Here is a 16464-nt window from a genome sequence, read left to right as displayed (position 1 = left end):
TATTGTTTTCTATCTTTATATTTCGTTTAAGCCCTTCTTTATATATATTTAACTCTTCATTTCTATTTTTCTTTACTCCCTTTCATTTTCTTTTAATTTCCCATTCCTTGCATTATTATTATTATTTATCCTTTTTTTTTTTCTTTCCTTTTCTTCCCCTTTATATTATTTCCTATGTATTATCACTACTTTGGGAGAAATCATTGAAATAGATGAATAATTTTCGAACTTAGACATGGCGAATCGTTTATCTTAATTTTATTATTGTATTTTAATTTGGACCTGTGTTTCGCCGAATTTAGAAAATTTTAATTTTAATTATAACATACTCGAGAATATATACATACACGCACACATACTCATTCATGCATAACTATAACTGCTAAGATGTATTTTTCTTTCCTTATATTTTTTTTTTTATATAATATATGTATTTTTTTAATTTAATGTAGAATTTAATTATTTAACCCGTTCTCTTCCCTAAATCCCGAGATCGCACTAGGTCCTATCCCGCGTAACAAGGATTAGATTCCTTTACCGAAAAGGGACCACCGAACGAATAGGCGTAAAAACGCAGAGTTAAAGAGACCTTCGGTCGCTGACCTGTATCAGGCCCTTCACATTCGTTCGACCCGATCCATACACACGCCCGAATAAAGTGTGTCACGGGGTAAGTAAGTTACGTTCTTCCATACAGCCCATCCTTTCAGGGTCCGGACGTAACATAAAGGTAAACTTCAATTTCTTAAATGGAACTCCCTATTTTTTATTACATATTCGTGTAGCTTATCTCGAGAGCTTTCCACAACACTATAATAAAGTATTTCTTCATTTGAGTACTTTTCGAGTTATGAGGCTTGAAATCATTTCTTAATTTTGTATAAATCGTAAAATATCTAGTAAAATATTCATTTTTCGATTATCTTGCTTTAATACTTTTATGTACAAAATAATGAGAGGAATCAATTGGTGTAAAGAAAACACATAGTTATTTTTAAGAAAAAATATGTAATTTGCAATTAATAATTACATATTTTTTCTTTGAAACAACTATGTATTTTTTTTTACACCAATTGATTTCTCTCATTATTTTGTACATAAAAGTATTAAAGCAAGATAATCGAAAAATGAATATTTTACTAGATATTTTACGATTTATACAAAATTAAGAAATGATTTCAAGCCTCATAACTCGAAAAGTACTCAAATGAAGAAATACTTTATTATAGTGTTGTGGAAAGCTCTCGAGATAAGCTACACGAATATGTAATAAAAAATAGGGAGTTCCATTTAAGAAATTGAATGTTACCTTTACGTCATCTTCAAATAACTCTCCAAGGTCACATCGTTGCCACTATCTGATGGCCCCCTTCAAGGCATACAACTTTTGTCTGAAACATTTTTTTGAGTTTTCATTATTTTCCGAAATATTTGGCTGGGGAAATTAAAATGGGCCACCCTGTATATATATATATATATATATATATATATATATATATATATAGAGAGAGAGAGAGAGAGAGAGAGAGAGAGAGAGAGAGAGAGTATCCCATTATATACATATATATATATATGTATATGGGTACCTTATAATATACGTATAGATATTATAGGTTTATATACAGGGTGATTCATATAAAGTGTTCGATGTGAATATTAGCTAAAGTTAAAGAGCTATGAAAAAATTTGTATACCGAAAGATGTTTGACACAGAGAGAGACATTGGTACAAACGATATTTTTATAGATGAAGGCATTAAAGAGATTTCAAAATCAACTTAATTTTTTAAATGGAACTCCCTATTTTTTATTACGTATTCTTATAGCTTATCTTAAGAGTTTTCCAAAACACTATAATAAAGTATTTCTTTATTGAGTACTTTTCGAGTTATGAGGCTTGAAATAATTTCTTAATTTTACATAAACCATAAAATATCTAGTAAAATAGTCATTTTTCGATTATACAGTTGTTTTTAAGAAAAAATATATAATTGTTAATTGTAAATTACATATTTTTTTTTCGAAACAATTATGTGTTTTCTTTACATCAGTTGATTCCTCTCATTATTTTGTACATAAAAGTATTAAGGTAAAATAATCGAAAAATGAATATTTTATTAGATATATTATGATTTATATAAAATTAAGAAATTATTTCAAGCCTTATAACTCAGAAAGTACTCAATGAAGAAAAACTTTATTATAGTGTTTTGATAAAATATATAGTGGTTTGGTAGAAATACATTATTATAGTGTTTTGGTAAGCTCTCGAAATAAGCTATAAGAATACGTTATAAAAAATAGGGGTTCCATTTAAAAAAATTAAATTGATCTTGAAATCTCCTATCTTTATCTATAAAAATATCATTTGTACCATACAATGTCCTCCTCTGTGTCAAACATCTTTTGGTAAAAATTTTTTCATAGCTCTTGAATTTCATAGCTCTTGAATTTCATAGCTTTTGAATTTTAGCTAATATTCACATTGGTCACTTTATATGAATCATCCTGTATATACATAAATATATATATATATATATATATATATATTTATATATATATATATACAGAGTGTCCCAAAAGTCTGGACACAGTCGAATATCTCGTATAGAATGCATTTTAGAACAAAATGATTTAGACAAAAGTTGTAAGGATTAAAAAGATGTATTTAACTGTAACATCCATTTGACATTGAGTGACGTCGCCAAGCTTAGGGCAAGGTCAACTTGAATTTTTTAAATGGAACCCCCTATTTTTTATTGCATATTTTTGTAGCTTACTTCGAGAGCTTTCCAAAACACTATAATAAAGTATTTCTTCATTGAATACTTTTCAAGTTACGAGGCTTGAAGTAATTTTTTAATTTTACATAAACCATAAAATATCTAGTAAAAAATTCATTTTTGGATTATTTTACCTTAATACTTTTATGTACAAAATAATGAGAGAAATCAATTGGTGTAAAGAAAACATACAGTTGTTTCGAAGAAAAAATATGTAATTTACAATTAACAATTCCATATTTTTTCTTCGAAACAACTGTATGTTTTCTTTACACCAATTGATTCCTCTCATTATTTTGTTCAATAAAGTATTTCTTCATTGAATTCTTTTCGAGTTATGAGGCTTGAAATAATTTCTTAATTTTACATAAACCATAAAATATCTAGTAAAATATTCGTTTTTCGATTATCTTACCTTAATACTTTTATGTACAAAATAATGAGAGGAATCAATTAGTGTAAAAAAAACATACCGTTGTTTTTAAGAAAAAATATGGAATTTGCAATTAACAATTCCATATTTTTTCTTAAAAACAACTGTATGTTTTCTTTACACCAATTGATTTCTCTCATTATTTTGTACATAAAAGTATTAAAGCAAGATAATCGAAAAACGAATATTTTACTAGATATTTTATGGTTTATGTAAAATTAAGAAATTATTTCAAGCCTCATAACTCGAAAAATATTCAATGAAGAAATACTTTATTATAGTGTTTTGGAAAGATCTCGTGATGAGCTACAAGAATATATAAAAATATATAGGGTGTTCCATTAAAAAAAATTGAAGTGAAGCACTTCGCGTGACCTTCAAATGACTCTTCAAAGTCAAACCAATGGTACCATGGCTCATTCGAAACCAAACAACTTTTTCCTGAAACATTTTATTCTAAAATGCATCGTGAGATATTTAGGTGTATCCAGACTTTTGGCGCACCCTATATATATATATATATATAATATATATATACACAAACATTGATCATGAATTGCATACGTGTTATTCTGTGTTTGTGCAAGTATATGTACGTGTGTGTGTGTGTGCATATATATATATATATATATATATATATATATATATATATATATATACAGAGTGTTGAAAAATTAAGTGCCATAAATTTGTGTGATGAAAGAAGGAATCAATATAAGCATTTTAAGTATAGGAACCGTGGGTCGGCGACGCTTAGTTACGGCGTGACAAGGGTTTAATTAAATTGTCACAATGTCTGCAATACAATGATTTTATTCGGTTAATTTTAGATGTTTATAATAAATGTTCGAAATTACGACCGCCAACGTTCCGACAAAAATCAGAACGACTTTACGGCTGAAGCACGCAATCATCTGACAGAGACTTTTGGCAACAGATGGATCGGGCGGGATGGACCTGTGGCGTGGCCTGCAAGGTCACCAGATTTGACGCCTCTCGATTTCTACTTCTGGGGTGCAATGAAAAATATGATTTATTCCGAACCGGTTGAATCCGAGGAGGATCTGGTCGCTCGTATCGTTGAGGCGTCTGAAACTATCCGACAAACTCCTGGAATATTCCAAAGAACGCGGGAATCATTGCTCCGTCGTTCTGATTTTTGTCGGAACGTTGGCGGTCGTAATTTCGAACATTTATTATAAACATCTAAAATTAACCGAATAAAATCATTGTATTGCAGACATTGTGACAATTTAATTAAACCCTTGTCACGCCGTAACTAAGCGTCGCCGACCCACGGTTCCTATACTTAAAATGCTTATATTGATTCCTTCTTTCATCACACAAATTTATGGCACTTAATTTTTCAACACCCTGTATAATTACACAGGTATATAATTACAGAATGATTCGCATCAAATGATACACTATTTAGAAAATTTTAAGTTTATGAAAAGCTGCTCATATAAAATTTAGTTCAAGAAGAGATTTGTATATCTCGGAAAATATTTACTTTAGACAAGATAATATAAAAGACTTTTAAAAATTTAGTTAGTAGTGAATTACAAGTATTAATATGAAAAAAATATATATTAACTTAGATAATTTTAATGCAACTATATAATTCTTTTTACATAAGCTGATCTTATCACATTCGGTATACAAAATTCTTTAAAAGGAATTAATAATTATTGAAAATATAAAGCAATAATTTTTATTATAATTTAATTATCATATCTGCAACTTTAAAAAGGACTCCGTACATTCCTTACAGAAATTGGTTTTCGGTTTTTGAATTTAAAATAAATATATATTCTTCTTACCTTATACTGATAAAAAGTGCCAATAAGCACAAACACCTTATAAAAGCAATAGTTTAACTGCCACAGAGTTTCAAAAAATTGATAAAGCGTTCCAAAGCTTATTTTCGTTTAACAATAAATGTAATATTTGCAAATTCGCTAACCAATTCCAAGATCGCCAAAAATAACACTAACATTTGTCTTTATTATCAGTCGTTATGTTACTTTGATTTATTGAGTATATATGCACTTGATCCTCTCGTGTTATTTACTGCTATGCTTGACTTCTATCTGGGCGAGGAATTTATATATCATAGATTGTAAATGTGTGTACGCATATAGATTGTAAAAAATTGATCTCAATCAATTGGGAGAAGAAGTCTTAAATTAGCATGTGACGTTATGCTATTAATTTTTTCATTTATGCATCGGTATGTTTATCGTTGAGTCAATTGCGTATGTCTTTGGTTGACTCCTGTTTACGTCCTGACAACCGAGGACATATTTATCAAGAGACACAGTGTCTTGAAGTCGAGTCATCATCACTTAGGTGCAAGACACACCGTGTATCTTTACGCGAATGGCTAAGTTGCGAGTAAAATATTATCGGTTCTCAATAATCGCTGAACCAATCAAATTCTTATTAGGTTTAATTAATTGCTTGGATTCGATTTATATAAGGAAAGTGTCTTTATTTTTGCTCTATGTGCTCTATAAGCAGAAATATAACGATGCAAAGTCTCAATGTGAAACTTTTTAATTAAGATACCGTCACCGTCGTGGCTACTACATTTTTTACATATTTTTTTTGTACGGTTCGCACGTTTGACGAAAGAGGCACTGTGTTCTCGTGACGATGAGAGATGTACAATACGCGTCAAAATAATTTCTCTAGCAAGAGTTGGTAATATCTCTCCTTTGCTAATGTATAAAAATCGTATGCATTAGTAAAGGATAGATATTATCAATTCTCTTTAGGAAAACGGAACTAATCATTGAAGTATACTGTATTATTGTCCTTATTTAATTAACTTTTCATAAATACATATTACAGAAATTTATTAATAAACGTTAATTCATTAAGTCAATAATGTAATTATAAAAAATAAATTTAAATTTTTTATTTCTGTGTTTGAGATTTAAAATTATTTGTAAATATACATTTCACTTTTACAAGAGGTAAAAATTCTAAAGTTATCGTATACAAAATATTTATATTTAATATATTTTAATACATCTATATATATATATATATATATATATATATATATATATATATATATACATTACATTTGTTATATAGAATATTATATATTTTTAATATTAGGCATATTTTTATAATTTTCCAATTATTTAGATTAGACATCATACATTTGTCATAACTGATAAAACTTTACATTTTATAGACTCTATTGATAAGAATAAGTTGTTTGCTATAATTAAAAAAGACATATCTGAGAAAGAAGGAAATTATGATATCTGGAAATAAAATTGTTGAATTAAAATTATCAGATAATAATAGTTTTTATGCATAATACGTGAATGAGAAAATATTTTAACCAAAAAATATTTAATATTATTGTCACATTACATACAAAAAAATACTAATTTTAATGAAGAAAAAATAATAATGTACATTAATAACTTTATTTTAAATAATGAATATAGAAATACAATTAAATAATAATTTTGCACTAAAACTTACATACTTACCTTTAATTTATATTTAATGTTATAATGCACAACAACAAATATAAAAAAAAATCAACTAAAACATTTTATAGAATATCTTATATCAATCATAGTATCAGTCATACTATCAAGAGATGCCTAAAAAATATGTCAAAATCACTACAGAAACAGTGAAGAAACAAGAAAATAAATATTCATAAACTTATATTTAATGTGATAATGGGTAGTTTAAAAAAAATTAATTAAACTAAAAAGTTATTTAAAAAATACTATTTCCATTCAGGAGTACCGTATTTTCACCCAGGAGTACTTATACTGATTTTGACATATTTGAAACGTGAACAAAAGTCATTACTTAAAGAAAAATATGTAAGATAAACTATAATTAAGAAAAAAAATAAAACAAAAATAAAATATAAATTATAGTTAAATTTATGTTGATCACAGTTTGTTGTAGATTAGTCTTGTTTTTCTTTCCTGTCTTCTTTTATTATGGGATGATAGGATAGAATCTGAAATAATAAATTACATAATTAAATACGTACATAATTAAATACAAAAAATCTTAATATGAAGTAAATCCATCCGCTTTTCAATAAATATATATTTAAGTTCTACTTTCTAAATAAAAAAATAAAAAAAATAAATTAAATTAATAATATTAGATGATAAACTTAATTCCTGCCTACAATAGTATTGTACAATATTTAGCGGCAGGAATTAAGTTTATCATCTAATATAACTACTAATAAATACTCTAATAAATAGTAATAAATATAACTATTTTTTTACCTTCTGCCTCTTCTTCTATTTCTGTCCCAATAATAATGGGCAGAAGATAATTTGTATAAGAAGTGCATGAATCGTTCTTGTTGCTTTTTTAGCAAGCTTTCCAGCAGCTGTATCCATTGATTTTTGTGCTGCAATTATTAAAGTAATTATTAAAGTTAGAAAATTACTTACTATATGTGTTTTAGTGTAAAGAAATTTAATGCAAAAAATATATACAAATTAAATGTAAGAAATATATAAGTATTAAAATATAGTAAGTATAACGTTTCATTATCATGTAATGAAAATTACCTTGTCTAATATCTCTGCGATGATATACATGTTCTGTGAGTGCAGCAGTAACAGGAGCAGCAATGGTAGTGGCAACGGGGACAGCGGTGACGGAGGCAGCTGCGACGGGGGCAGTGGCGGCGGAGGCAGTGGCGACGGAGGCAGCGTAGGCGGGGGCAGCGGCGACGGAGGCAGCGGCGACGGAGGCAGCTGCGACGGAGGCAGCGGCGGCGGGGGCAGCTGCGACGGGAACAATTACGACGGGGACAGCGGCGACGGGAGGCAGCGGCGACAGAGGTAGCTTCACCAGGAGTAGTTGCGAGGGAGGCGAAAAGACGATGTTTCTGAAGAGGAACATTCTTATTTGAATGATTTTCGATGGATATTTCTTGTAAAAATTCTTCGTCCATTAGTATCTACAAAAGTATTTAATATTTAATAGTCTTAAATAACAGTATTATTTTTCTTTTAATGTAAAGATATATAATAAAATCGATACTTACATCATTTATATTTTCTCCTTTCTCTTTTGACCACAAGGACCATTCATTCGACATATTCGTTGCCATCTTTGATCGAAACCATTAATCGATCATTTTTATAGATTCATAACTTTATGTACAGTAAAAAAGCACTGTTTTTTATTGGCTTATTATTACTTTAAATATGACGCCCTTATAATTTTCCTTTATGAGATTGCTATTATAGCAAGTACATTCGTTCCGCGGCCTCTCTCGCGGGGCAAGGGGAACATAGCCTCTGACCAATCAGTCACTGTCATCTGCCAGCTGATTGGTCACTTCTACGCTCTCCTTGCCTCGCAAGAGAGGGGCCACGGAACGAATCATTGTCCCGGAGTGTATGTTGCATTATTATAATAATGAAGTTTATTTTTCGCGATTGTTAGTTTATGATTATGCTTCACAGGTTAGCTATAATCGTGACTTGTTTACGTGTTTGCTTAATTAATTTTAAGAAGACAAATTGTTTTGGGCATTGGATAGCAGTAGGTGTTTGAATTTAAATTGTTTGATATTGCATAATAAAGATATTATATAAATAGATATTAAATTAAATTAATGTTAAATTTAAATTAATGTTAAATTTGGTCAATAATTTTAATTAATAATTATAAATAATTTGAAAATATAAATTTGTATTATAATTGATTGTTTATCACAGAATAATATTATTCTTTTATTTATTATTGTAGGGTTATTAACTGCATATTAACAAAAAATTTACTAGGACTATTGATTGTACATTATCAAAATTTGAAGCAACAAAATATTTAGAAGAAGAATGAATAATTGAGAATGAGATTTATCTCTGAGATTTACCTCTATCAATTGATTAATATGTATAAGATTTCGCTCCATTCGGGAGAGTGGGAGCTTAGCGGACAGATTTATGAATTGCGAGAGTCTTTTCGCGTTACGACTAACACTTAAGCGGCCAGGCGAATTGTTTCCCTTTTTTTTCATAGCCCGTCTAAGATACTGCAGGCTTGAAGAGTTTCGGATTTCATAGCTTCACGTGTGGAGCGCTATAAAATATCTTATTGCGGCTCTGGTTCTGATTTTATTTAGAATTTCTAAGTTCGACTGGCCATCCTTAGCTCTAACTTTTCTCGTTTATTTATTGCTTCGAGTCTCCCGATCTCAGATATCCGCTGCAAGGATTAGATATACATATGTTTATCGTTGGTGCGATTCTTAAGAAGAATCGCTTTGTTTCTAGAGTTCCAATGGTTCTAACGGACGTTCCAACTGTAAACATATGCTAGTTCGATTTTATTAGAGCTCTTTATCTTAGTGAAATTTTTTATTTATAATGACAGGCTATCCGCGTAGTTTAGCCTTATTTATTATTTTTTATTTCTTTGGTTCAGATAGTTATTCGCGCATATGGCTATCGTATAGTTTTTGTATAGTTTCGAAAAAAGAAAAGAATCACGACGTCCATCAGACGTAACAATTATTAACGTTTAAGAAATATCTTAACATGTTATACTTTATTTTGAAACTTAAAAATATCTGTGTATCAAGTCAAATATTAAATCCAAATGTTAATGCTATTGTCACGTCCGGCGATCCATAGATCCCTAGATCTAGCAGAATTTTTTCTTTTCTCACTATCCTCCATCCAATAAGCTACAAGCATAAACTAACATGAAACTAAGAAAAACACACTTATACATCACCTATAATAAATGCTAATCTGAGAGAGATATATATATGAATCATCTATATGAGCGAGATAGACTTCTATGTAATATCTAGGAAAAACGAAGACCGATATAAAGAAATTTTCAATATAAATTTCTCTTATTATACAACTATGTAAAAATCATAATAAATGACCAATATTTTAAATAATTAAATAATTATTGTAAATCTTTAAAAAAAGTCATTTATCGTAATTTATTATAATGTATGTAAGACACAACCTTGCAAGCAATGCATTCAGAGAATTAGTTAATATGTATTCCTAGAAAAACTTTCTCTTAAAGATCACCCAAGAAGTTCGCAAAAATCCGTTTCATAGCTAAGGAATTTGTTCTTAAAACTCTGTCATAAATTACCCCTATCATTCAATTTTTAAAGTGTATAAAAACACTTCCAACAACGGAAGAGCAGCTCAGTTCATTCTCATTTTCGTTCTCAAGCTCATTCTCATTCTCAGCCTCATTCTCATAGATTCACTCCAGACTTAAACTCACTCAGATTCTTACTCGTATTGTAAACCGCTAGACCAAGTCAAGTCAGAATAAAAAATTCAAATTTTAAATAAAAGTATATCTCTTTAATCATCGTCTGTAAAGAAAACCCAACTCAAAGCAGTTAATTATCCTGGGGTTTTACCCCCTTAACCGCAAGAAGAAGAACCCACAATTAAGATGTTCTGTCGAACTCGTAAAACTGTTGGAAAATCCTGCCTCACGGAACCAACTGATCGATATTACTAGAACGTCACACTATCAATATCAAATTATTGATGTTATTAAACATTTGAATAAGTCGAATATTATTATTTGATATTGATAGCATTATAAATTTGTAAATTGTAAATTATAAATAGTTATAATTGTATTTTAATTATAATCTAATATTGATATTTTGTAAAATATATTGTAAAATACAATACAATTATGACTATATTTATATTATATGAAATTGTATTTACGATTATAAATTCTTATGTAAATTAAACGAAAAATTATTGAAAATATATGTAAATGATTACATAATAGTAATTAACATAATAGTAATTCATTAAATTAAAGTATTTATTTCTATAATATACAGGGTGTCCGTAAATTTTCGACCTTAATGAAATAAATAAGTAGATTGGCTCGAATTAACAAGAAATGACCGGTATTGCTTTGGGATTGTCGCAATAATTAACGAAATATTAAATAAAAAAGATCGGCCAATCTGCGTGAGTAAAAGCGCGCGGCGACGAGAGTCGTCCCACCGTAATCCGATACTACGAACGCGGCGAAGCGGTGGGCGGGTCGCTCTCCGAGACATGATGGTGGTTTGCGATATATCGCAATACCGCGCCGAAAAATGACCCGTCCCCCCTTTTCGTGGCGAGAAAATGATGCGCTATCATTTCCACACCACCTTGCGGTAGATAGCATGGTGCGCTTTTTTTATAGTGGTTTCCCCCATAGGCCTATTCCACTCTCAATTTAAAAATTATTCAAAATGCCATTTACTATACGCTGAATATATCGTAAATGTAAAAAATTAATGGACAGTACCTTTACAAAAATTCGTGGTTGAAAATTCCTCGATAAAATGTATTGCACACGTTGATAATGTGATACGATGATAAAATTCTTCAAGAATCCTTTCTTCATCTCGTACACGAAGACGCACTGCTGGACCGGTTATCCCGATATTATGCACGACACTCAGTTTCACATAATTATTGCACAACACGTAAAATTGTACGGCCACTTGGTTTTCGTGCACGCCCGAGAAATGATTCCATGTAAATTGCGGCCGCACGATAAGTATTTTCTCCCGCTAGTCCGTATGCCACAATCATATCCGTATATTCCTGCAGAGTACACTTCATTTTCACTGTTAATTTACTACGCAAACACAAGATTTTTATTAAAACGTCTTAGCTCTCGCACGCTGTTACCAGACTGCGTACGCCAGCAGCACGCAACTACAGCTGACAGCTGAGCGGACATGTGAGTGTAAGCGTACGTGTGAGTTCGACCCCTGCGCACTATGATTACACTCGCATGTCCGCTCAGCTGTAGTTGCGTGCTGCTGGCGTACGCAGTCTGGCAACAACGTGCGAGAGCTAAGACGCTTAGTAAAAATCTTATGTTCGCGCAGTTAATTACCAGTGAAAATGAAGTGTACTCTGCAGGAATATACGGATATGATTGTGGCATACGGACTAGCGGGAGAAAATACTTATCGTGCGGCCGCAATTTACATGGAATCATTTCTCGGGCGTGCACGAAAACCAAGTGGCCGTACAATTTTACGTGTTGTGCAATAATTATGTGAAACTGAGTGTCGTGCATAATATCGGGATAACCGGTCCAGCAGTGCGTCTTCGTGTACGAGATGAAGAAAGGATTCTTGAAGAATTTTATCATCGTATCACATTATCAACGTGTGTAATACATTTTATCGAGGAATTTTCAACCACGAATTTTTGTAAAGGTACTGTCCATTAATTTTTTACATTTACGATATATTCAGCGTATAGTAAATGGCATTTTGAATAATTTTTAAATTGAGAGTGGAATAGGCCTATGGGGGAAACCACTATAAAAAAAGCGCACCATGCTATCTACCGCAAGGTGGTGTGGAAATGATAGCGCATCATTTTCTCGCCACGAAAAGGGGGGACGGGTCATTTTTCGGCGCGGTATTGCGATATATCGCAAACCACCATCATGTCTCGGAGAGCGACCCGCCCACCGCTTCGCCGCGTTCGTAGTATCGGATTACGGTGGGATGACTCTCGTCGCCGCGCGCTTTTACTCACGCAGATTGGCCGATCTTTTTTATTTAATATTTCGTTAATTATTGCGACAATCCCAAAGCAATACCGGTCATTTCTTGTTAATTCGAGCCAATCTACTTATTTATTTCATTAAGGTCGAAAATTTACGGACACCCTGTATATTTTTGAAATATTCATAAAAGAGTAATTGTTTGTATTTTCAAAGAGTTATTATCAAAGAGTCATTAATAAAATCGGAAAATTTTTATATAAAATATAAAAATTTTCGATGCTAATTTTATATTAAATATAAGCTTTACAAAATTTGACGAACGCCTTCGCCAGAAGGCGATTACAAAATCGCGAGTCAATTATTATAAATTTAATGATATGCTTTTCATTAAACTTATCTATTATATTTTTGAATTCCATATCGCGCGAAACTAAATATTCGTACAATACATTAATAAATTATGATTGCAAAAATACCGTGCACGTGTTTTTTTCGCGTTCTTATATAAAATTGTCGTTTTAATACAAGAATTTTATCGCTGTCACTCTCATCAGATATTATTGCTAAATGTTATTATTTAAATATAAAGAAATATCGAATAAGAGTGTGAAAATTCGAGAAGTCAACGATTAAATATCAGAACAACGTGATAATTAAATAACGAGCAATAAGAGCCTACAAAACGCGGATGGCAATGCGTGAATTGTTTCGAACATTAATTGTTCGCGAAAAATTTTTTAAGACACATGCACACATGCCAAGTTACAGATTCTCTTGGTTTGAGACTTCTATAAATTTTTAAGACATATGCACATATGCCAAGTTACTTGGCATATGTGCATATGTCTTAAAAATTTATAGAAGTCTCAAACCAAGAGAATCTGTAACTTGGCATGTGTGCATGTGTCTTAAAAAATTTTTCGCGAACAATTAATGTTCGAAACAATTCACGCATTGCCATCCGCGTTTTGTAGGCTCTTATTGCTCGTTATTTAATTATCACGTTGTTTAAATATATAGAGCCGAATTATTTACCAATTTTATTAAATATCAGCTTCAAAAAATTTAACGATCACCTTCGATATTATATAGAATTGCGAATTAATTATTATGAACTTAATTTATTTTTTTAGTTATATTTGTATTTACGAATTTTCTTTTTCACATCGAAAAATATTTCTAAATAAATTAATAAATTACGGTTACGAAAACACCGTGTTTCTTTTTGCGTTCTTAAACAAGATTGTCGTTTTAATAAAAGAGATATCCTTGTTTCTTTCATTACATAAACGTTAATGAAAGTTGCATGGCTTATATCGTCGAGGAGTTGAAACGATTTTTATCATGGAGAATTATTTCTCATCAATTCTTGTGAGATCCATTTGTGACGTCTAGTTCGGTGTAAAAATTGATTCTGTTAAAAATTGAGGATTTTTATTATAAGATTGGAACTAAGCCAGGATTTCCTGGCAATTTCCGAAAGTAATGATTTCGGTAGTAATTTAATGATGAATGCCATACGCTTCTTTAAAGTCGAATTAAAATAATATATATTTAGATAAGAGAAATGCATCTTTTTTTTTCTTCGATAAAAAAATGTTCTATCATTATTAGGATTGGTATTATTATTATCTAATGCTAGAAAGATTTAATAGTAGATTAAATATGGATATAGCATTGTGTATAAATTTCTATTTTTTAAGTAAGTTCTATTTTTTAAGTAAGTTCTATTTTTTAAGTAAGTTCTATTTTTTAAGTTTCATATTGTAATTAGATTTTATTAACTTTTTTGAGAAGAATGATTACGAACGAATATTTTATTAAATCATATAATTTATCCTTTTTGAAAAATTATTTCTAGGTACTGGGAATATTAATGTTAGTTTTTAGTTTCTTTTAAGAAACTATTTACAGGTATTGGACATCCATCACTATTTTAGAATATAGTTTTTATGCTATTTTATGTATATGCATAATAAAATATATGCACAATTTAACGTATCCAAAATTTTTATAATTTTTATTAATATTATATGTATATTATATATACACAAAATGATATATGAATGTTACATAAAATAAGCGAACACTTAAAAATTTCGAGACAAATCGAATGAGTATCTCTATATCAGTAAGATATTGATTAAAAGAAAAAAATTATTAATTTAAACTATAATTTTAATTTATATATATTTAAATTATAAGAATAAAAATCTAGAAAATTATTCTAGAATTAATTATTTAAAATTATTTGATTTATTTTATTTTGTAAACTATTCCAATTAAAATTTAAAATCTTGTTGTTATCGATTCGTTGATTCGATTCATCTCGCGCGCAAAACGGTACTCGGAAAATTATTATATGTGTTCGCACACTCAACACAAACTCTAATGATGCATGGATTTTATTATTTATAAATGTAATCGTTCGTAATCATATTTCTATAAAAAGTTGTTATATTCACTTAATTTTCAATAAAGAAATATATTTCTTAATAATGGAAGAACATGTTTTCTGACGTGAATATCAATTTCATGAATTGAAAATAATGACGAGGAATAATTGTCGTTGATTTACTACTGAGATCATTGGAAATAGTCCAAAAGATCCAGGATTCGTTCCCTCCTACAGTAAAGTTACCGATGTTCAATGGATCACCTAACTTTTCTTCGTAAATTGATCTTGTGAAATCTGATATAGAAACAAGATGTTAATCTTTCTTCATTTTTAAAATCGCTCCTCTTTTTATTACCGGTTTGTCACCCGCGTATCTGGCTTCGATTATTATATTATAAAAATTATACGCAATATGAATATTTTGAATATTATCGATTTATTTATTCATCGCAAATTTAAAATCGCGATTTATTTTGTAATTTAATTATTGATTTATATTGAAGCTTATTTAATATTTTTGGCGTTTTGAATATTTTCTTTGATAATCTATACAAAACGCGCCAGTAATGCAAGTACTTTCTTCTACAATCGAAGAAATAATCAATAATTTTATTAATGACTCTTTTAATCCCGATTATTTACATTACATAAAACTTATTAAATTCTATTATTGCATATCGATTATTAATGATAAATGTCGCGTAATTAATTATCGTTTATCAGACTTGTCTAAACTATATAAACTATATAAAAATTTTTACTAAATTTCGTATTACATGTATATTTTGGACATCTTTGCGTAATAAATTATTCCATGTAATATATATAAATTATTTTGTATTAAGTTTCGAAATTATATTTTATATTCATTTTTGTATTAAACCCTGTCGTTGGCGGATGAACGCGGATGGACGCGATGATGCTGAATTCATAAGCGCGAAGCGCGAGGACAAAACAAACTCTTAGAATTATAAAGATTGCACACTACACTTATATTTTTTTTATTTGATTTTAACGATTTTATTATAAACGACACCACAATTTTTAATTAGAATATATACATATATTTACAAAGATCTTGCTCAAGAACTCTTGCTCAAGATTCTAGCCCTTTTTTTTACAGATTAGAGCTGAGCGTTTTAACACGAGCGATTTTTTTGCGGATTATCAATGCGGATTAGCGAATGTAGCGTAAGCGATGCTAGCTAGAAATCTGTGAGAGACTGCGATCGTTTCTTAATCGCGTCTTTTATTATTGAGGTGTCCCTTTACGACGCGGGCCAATGGTTTCAATTTTTT

This window comes from Camponotus floridanus, unplaced genomic scaffold (genome assembly GCF_003227725.1).
Source record: "Camponotus floridanus strain SB8 unplaced genomic scaffold, Cflo_v7.5 scaffold288, whole genome shotgun sequence".
Taxonomy (NCBI): domain Eukaryota; kingdom Metazoa; phylum Arthropoda; class Insecta; order Hymenoptera; family Formicidae; genus Camponotus; species Camponotus floridanus.
This window is presented reverse-complemented; position numbering follows the sequence as displayed.